At 39.5% G+C, this 7,696-nt stretch overlaps 1 pseudogene across 1 annotated transcript; it reads right to left on the bottom strand.

Annotated features, from left to right (window-relative positions):
- Nucleotides 1-699: 699 nt before the first annotated feature.
- LOC309510494 (threonine synthase-like 1) lies at nt 700-7,132 on the bottom strand (annotated as a pseudogene). Its single transcript has 2 exons — nt 7,101-7,132; nt 700-3,248 (listed from the first exon to the last, which is right to left on the bottom strand). The product of its transcript is annotated as a threonine synthase-like 1 (transcript).
- Between the last annotated feature and the right edge of the window lie 564 nt (nt 7,133-7,696).

Here is a 7,696-nt window from a genome sequence, read left to right as displayed (position 1 = left end):
TTAAGTTTGTTCTGCCATATGTGTTGTCAATTTCATGGTTGCAATTCAGAATATAGCTAAGTTTTTACTTTTGTGCAGTCAGTATGTGTAGGTTGATTGTAGATGTAAATATATTGTTATATAGCCCTGCATTAAAATTTTCAAACTTTAATAAAATATAAAAACTTGACATAACATTTAAAAACACTATCGACACTTACTGTACAATTCCACGTAGACGCAAGGTTCCATTAGCCTGGAAATCCAGACCTAAATCTAACTCGCTGAGCAAATTCAACTTGTGCTCTCGCGAGAACTCTGGAATACCAGGGTAAGGTTCCATAGTCGGCTCGATAAATGTATGCATTCTGAAGAGAATACACGTTTAAACAAACAGGATCCAATCCAGGATGCTCAGTCATTATATATATATATAAAGATATTGGGAAGAATGTTGATAAAGCAAACCGGTTTGGTTACCATTGACTTCTACTACATGAAGGGGAAAAAACGGATTAATTTCTCATTATTATTTTTTTTTGTTTGACAGAATAAAGAAAGTAATTGAGGTCTGGAACAACATGAGTGTTTGAGTGAATGATGATGAACTATCTCTTCAAGAGGGAAAAACTTTTGGTTTGCCTTGTCAGTTTATTTATTTGTATTTCAACCCTTAAAGAAATAAGCTACACATGTCAACAACAGCAATAGGAATAAAAATGATCAATAAATTATTTTTATTAATAATATTCAAAAAGAATAATTCCACCAAGTAATATTTCATTATGTAACTGTAGACTGTTTGCTGTTGCCAGCAATTAAGCCACTATCAGTATAAACAGGCTTTTTTAATAAAGTTATCAACACTAAATTAATAAAACATCTGAGAGATTATGATAAAGTACAATTAAGACTAGTTTATGGACTTACATGAAAAGCATTTGAACTATATCTCATGACTTTACTGTCACCTTGTGTTCAGATTTGATGGAAGTATAATGTTTGGGGTTTCTTGACAGACTTTGCCATCAAGTGGACATGTGCAGGTACTGCAGGTTTCACTGGACTCTCAGAAATGAGTCTTGTATCATAGTTTCTACTTCATCAGTGAGCTTGTTATAGTCAGCCTGACATACTTTATGTGGATGATGTCCACTGTTTCCCATGCACTTCAGCAGAGCGTCATGCATCTGCTCTCGGCCTCCAATGCTGCAGAGTTTATCCAACTGCTCAACAGGATCCGGTGGGATATCTTGACACTGAAGGGCTTTTAAGACAGCCGGAGCAAACTTGCCGTGGTGTGCAGTGGAGCATATCACAAGGTGCAGTGGAGCATATCGCAGGTTTTGTCATGTATACGATCGGCGACTACTTTCCCAACCGCTGTGTGAGTGTCCATTATGAAGCCTGTTGTAGTGTGCATCTCCTGTATGGCCCTCAAACAGTCTTCTTCAGAGCACCAACCAGCTTGAAGTTCCAGATTTATCTTCTGCCGTAAAGTCTCCGACACTTTAAAGATGCACTCTCTTTCTAGATTCAAAAACAGATCTCTGACAAGACTTCCATCCCCACCGGAAGCGTGATGGATGAACCTCTCAAGGTTGGAAGACTTCAGGATATCAATGGCAGGAGAGTTTGAAACCTGCAGCTTCCGGTTGCGGAGATCATACTTGCCACTAGCGATGAAGTCGGATATGATGCAGTTATGATTGGATGCACAGATCACCTTCCGTATGGGTATTCCCATTTGTTTGGCATACAGGGCTGACATGGCATTGCCAAAGTTTCCGGTAGGGATGCACACGTCAATGGGGTCTCCGAAAGTCAGCGTGCGATTTCTAAGCAGGTCCATGTACGCCGAGCAGTGATAGACCACCTGAGGGAGCAGTCGGGCCCAGTTTATCGAGTTTGTGGTGCTGAGAACCGTGGCATATTCCACAGCTAAATGTCCGATCAAGCTCGAGTCCCCAAACATTCGTTTAATGCTCCTCTGGCAGAAGTCAAAATTGGACAGGACGCTGATGGACTTGGCATTGCCCTCCTGAAATCCTGTCATCTGTAGCTTCTGAATCTCACTCACTCCGTTCTCAGGGAAAACCACAAGCACGCCGATCCTCTACCGGTCACTGTCTTTAAGATTTCTGAAGCCGTTCAGCACCGCGCTTCCGGTATCTCCAGATGTGGCCACTAGAATCAGGTAGTTGCACATCTGTGGCAGGCAGTGGGCAAACAGCTGAGGCATCAACTGCAGTGCCAGGTCTTTAAACGAGGCAGTTGGGCCGTGAAAGAGTTCTAGAAGATACTGATGATCAGTGAGGTGCTTTAGAGGCACAACCGACTGATCGGCGAAGTTCTGGCCGTAAGCACGACACACCATTGTGCTCAATTCTACAGGGGACACATCCATAGGATGGATACAGTTTTCCAGTATGGCCACAGCTCTCGTGGCATGGCTGGATATTCTCAACCATTCTGAAGGTTCCAGTTTGGGGAAACCTTTTTTTGGTACGTAAAGCCCTCCATCTGGTGGAAGACCCTCTATGACGACGTCACTGAAGAACTTGGGGTCACTTGACATTTGGCTCCTCGTTGAAACAAACACCTCTGATTCTGAATCCTCATATCTGAGCAGAGTCCTCAGGACTTTATCAGCCACGTCCTCCACGGAGTCTCCCGTCCCACAAAGGACTCTCGCATCTAGCCATTTCTCATAAAACTGCTCCCTGTAATGTAATATCTCTCTCATAGAAACACCAGCATCCTGACCCACAATCCTGTTCACCTTCATTCGAGAGAGTCTCTGCATGATATCTTCTGTGTCCACATCCAGGTACACGGCCAGTCCAGAGCGCTTCAGGTGCCGTATGGCGTCCGAATGCAGGGGATTGGAGCCGGTCAGAGAGATGACACTTCCTGTGGCTGCAAACCTGCACACTGCTTTACCTTCTTCTTCAATAAAACCATCACCACCAATTTCAGAGAGCTTGTCTGCCACACTCATTCCCCACGTCCTTTCGAGAACATCGTCATCTATATCAATAACAGGCATACCTAGTCTGTGTCCCACAATCCGCCCTACACAGGTCTTCCCTGCTCCAGGAGGACCCATCAGGAGAATGTTTCTTTCATGCGGTTTAGAGTTTTGATTTGATAGCCGTGCTGTAGTGAAGTATGAAGGAGCAAATAGCAGGTGGGTCCTTAGCTTGCTCACTTTAGCCAACAGCTGGCCGAAACTTGCAGGGATCATCTTGGAAAAAAGATCAAATAATCTAGGAAGCAGAAATATGTTTCAGAATTAAAATCATGTCAGTAGATTACAGATAATTTGCTAAAATACAAAATGTAATGTTTAGGCCTGGTTTCACAGACAGGGCTTAGAGTAAGCCAGGATTAGGCCTTAGTTAAATTAGAGCATTTGAGTAGCTTTAATAAACGTGTCTTAGAAAAAACATGACTGGTGTGCATCTTGAAACAAAACAATGGCACTGACATATTTTAAGATATGTCAGTGCAAGATGCTTTTAGTTAAAACAGCTCAAACATACATTTTAGTCTGGGACTATCTTAAGACTTGTCTGTGAAACTGAGGGATATTGTATAGGCCTTTATCACAACACATTAGAACGCTGGAAGTAGCCGCGAAGCAGTGTACGGCGTCTTCCGGTTATTGCACTGGACTACTTCGCTCTCGCATCTGCCAAAAGTTTCTTTTTTTGTTTTGTTTTCTTGATTCCATTTTAATGGTTTGATCAAATTGTTATAACCAATTATTTAAAATGTAATGATTTAAGCCAAACTTTCTTCAAAGGTTAAACCAAACTTTTATTTTGACGGGTTGCCTTGTACACCTTTGAGTCTCTCTGTGTTTTATGATATGATCGTTTTTTCTCAAATGAAGCTAAAATGCTGCTGAAGTGACTCTCAGAGCAGCTGTGTTGATAAAGTGCATTAATGTTAAGACGTTAGGCTGAAAACATGCGTGCCTCAGTGTGTGTGTGGTAAATGAAACCATTCATTCACAGAGATACACAGAACATGCATGATTCCTATTTAAATGGTCTTTATGTGGTTTAATATTGACAGACACTGGTCTATATCGCGATTTTATTTAAGTTTACTGACCAACTTTTCATCTAAAGGTGTAACTACTTAACAACCGGAAGTGCGAGTACACTGCTTGGTGATTTCGAACGTTCCAAAACCAGGAAATGAGATAAAGGCCTATTGGTTTAATCTATGTAAAGATTTGTTTTAATAAAGACACAGCCCGTCCCAATGGAACCCTAGGCCTTCGACGTCTTTCTCCAGTTCCACGCTTTCATGACATAACGCTGCTTTGTCTGTCGGGTGTAAGTCTGCTTCCTTCTGAAACCTAAAATGACAAATGGGACACCCTGCCGTCTTGTGGAACACCACAGATGCACATGAAGTGTGCCGTTTAGAACAGGGCCTTAAAAGTCACAATGAAACGGAAGTATAGACAGATCTTTTCTTCTGCATTGTGATATCTTAATGTAACAAATTATTGAAATGAATAATAGTAGGACTTTCTTCACGCCCAGACGAAACTTACCAATTCACAAAATTAACGGAATGCATACCTGATATAAAAAATTGGATGACTAGTAATTTCCTACTACTTAATTCTGAAAAAACAGAGATTCTAATTATTGGACAAAAAACTCCCTCACGTAATAACCTGGAATACTGTCTAACACTTGATGGCTGCTCTATTAAGTCTTCATCGTTGGTTAGGAACCTGGGTGTGCTCTTTGATACCAATCTTTCATTTGAAAGTCACGTGTCTAGTATCTGTAAAACCGCATTTTTCCATCTTAAAAATATATCTAAATTACGTCATATGCTCTCAATGACAAATGCGGAACAATTAGTTCATGCGTTCATGACATCAAGGCTAGATTATTGTAATGCTCTACTGGGTGGTTGCCCTGCACGCTTAATAAACAAATTACAGCTAGTTCAAAACGCAGCAGCTCGAGTTCTTACCAGAACCAGGAAGTATGACCATATTAGCCCGGTTCTGTCAACACTGCATTGGCTCCCTATTAAACATCGTATACATTTTAAAATACTGCTGATTACTTACAAAGCACTAAATGGTTTAGCTCCGCAGTACTTGAGCGAGCTCTTAACGCATTATAGTCCTTCACGTCTATTGCGATCTCAAAATTCCGGCCAGTTAATACAGGGTGTCTACAGATAACAAGTTAAATTTAAGACTTTTTAAGACCTTTTTAATGCCACTTTGAATTAAATTTAAGACCAAACCTGTGATGGAAATACACATTATATTGCATATGTATATGTAATATTTAACCGAAGTAATTGAAATAATTTAATATTAACTACTTGTTTATTGAACTAAAATCAATGTAACATTTGCAATCGTGAGAATATTCAGCAAAATAGCTCCCGTCATGTTATGTTACTTAACTATATCACATGTTATAAATAAATAAAAAAAATCAACATTTAGAATTTTTACCTCAGTATGTTTCTTCTGTGAGTTTTTTTATGTGTGCCGTTATGCTCATTTGTTTTGATTTCTTACTATAAAATCTATCACAGAGACAAGCAGAGCGAGCCTCAACAGCGTTACCAGAAAAAGCCTACATTATCATTATCAATAGCTGTTTAAGTAATCAAATCTGAATCATTCTCGCGATTCGATGCTTCACTGGTTATTTGACGGACATTAGGTCCGTCAGACTGGAGAAATTTTAGCGGTAATGTGACCAGAAATATTTAAGACCTATCGAATCTGAATTTAAAACATTTTAATACTTTTTAAGGCCTTTTATTAGGAACATTTTATTTAAGACTTTTTAAGGACCCGCGGCCACCCTGAATAACCAAAATACAATAAAATATATCTGATAAAATATATATTTTAAAGTTAAATAACCAAAATACTATGTTTGATAGTTATACTTATAATTTTGTTTCTATTACATGCAGTTCTAACTTGAGCTCTTAGCTCTCCGGTTAGAATATTGGCTTCTTACTGACCCTTTAAAGGGATACTCCACCGAAAAATGAAAATTCTGTCATCATATACTCACCCTCATGTTGTTTCAAACCTGTAGGAATTTCTTTCTTTTGCTGAACAGAAAGGAAGATATCTAGAAGAATGTCAGTAACCAGACAGTTTTAGATACCATTGACTTCCATAGTATATATTTTTTTCCTACTATGGAAGTCAATGGTATCTAAAACTGTCTGGTTACTCACATTCTTCTAGATATCTTCCTTTCTGTTCAGCAAAAGAAAGAAATTCCTACAGGTTTGAAACAACATGAGGGTGAGTATATAATGACAGAATTTTCAGTTTTCGGTGGAGTATCCCTTTAAGAAACACAGAACTCACTCTTGCACTCACACTTACAATCTCACACACACACACACACACACACACACTCTCAGATATGTGGTTTATGAGGACTCTCCATAGGCGTAATGGTTTTTCTAATGTACAAACTGTATAATCTATCCCCCTACACTAACCCTACCAATCACAGATTTAGTATGTTTTTTAAGCCGTTTGGTTTAGAAGGACACATATGTCCTCATAAACCATGTTTACGTTGTAATACCCATGTCATTATACACATGTGTCCTCATAAACCATATACAAGAACACACACACACACACACACACACACACACACACACACACACACACACACACACACACACACACACACACACACACACACACACACACACACACACACACACACACACACACACACACACACACACACACACAATAACAATATGCTCTGACAGGAGGAGTAAAGGTACACAGCCCCGGGTCTAGCCGGACAGCCTGTGTGGGTGTGGGTGTGGGTGTGTGTGTGTGTGGTCATTGAAAATGTGTTCAGATATATATTCTTCACAGAAAATGAGCCAAGGCCAATGAGTCTGAGTTTGAAAAAATAATTAATCGTATAATTTTTCTCTTGATAAAAATGAAACCGGGTCCTACAGACCCGAACACCATACAAGGGTTAAAACGACACTAACGAGACGCTTAACAACACAGCGTACAAAACAAACATTTTATATAGATATCATATTCTAATTAAATGAATACTTACAATCACAGAAATAATGTCCTTGGCGATGGTCAATTTGCTGCCGCCGCAGCTGCTGCTCGTATCCGAAAGCTGAATCATACGTGTAACAGCTGTTGTGAATAAGCTACATCTGATTGGTTAATAATAATCCTATTTCAGTATCTTGCCGCACTATTGGCTCGACTGATATAGTAGGCAACCGCGTTTGCCTGCATATTTACGTGTCGTGCAATATAATTTCGGGGGAACATGTGCAATAAATGGGAGTGGCAACACTTTTCATATCGTTGAGAATAAAACAACCGTCCCAACGTCCCAAATCCAGGTTCTCCCTCCATGGGGATCATCCATTTCGAAAAGTAAAGCAGAAACGGAACCTCGGCCCACGCGAGATGCAACGCGATTGGTTGCTGGACCAGCCAATGGAATAAATATGTGTAATTCATATTTAAAATTGCCTAGTCATTAGATTTGTGAATTCTTTTTCTGAAAAACAAAATTATATCATTAATCTTTTAATTATTTTGGTGAAGTTTTATATCCATAAGACAAAAATAACTAAAAAGAAACCCTCCTATATTACCTTTTATAACACTGATCTCACAATATACTTAGAA

Source organism: Leuciscus leuciscus (genome assembly GCF_965113295.1).
Source record: "Leuciscus leuciscus genome assembly, chromosome: 12".
Lineage (NCBI taxonomy): Eukaryota > Metazoa > Chordata > Actinopteri > Cypriniformes > Leuciscidae > Leuciscus > Leuciscus leuciscus.
Note: the sequence above shows the minus strand (reverse complement) of the source record. Positions and strands in the feature narration are given on the sequence as shown.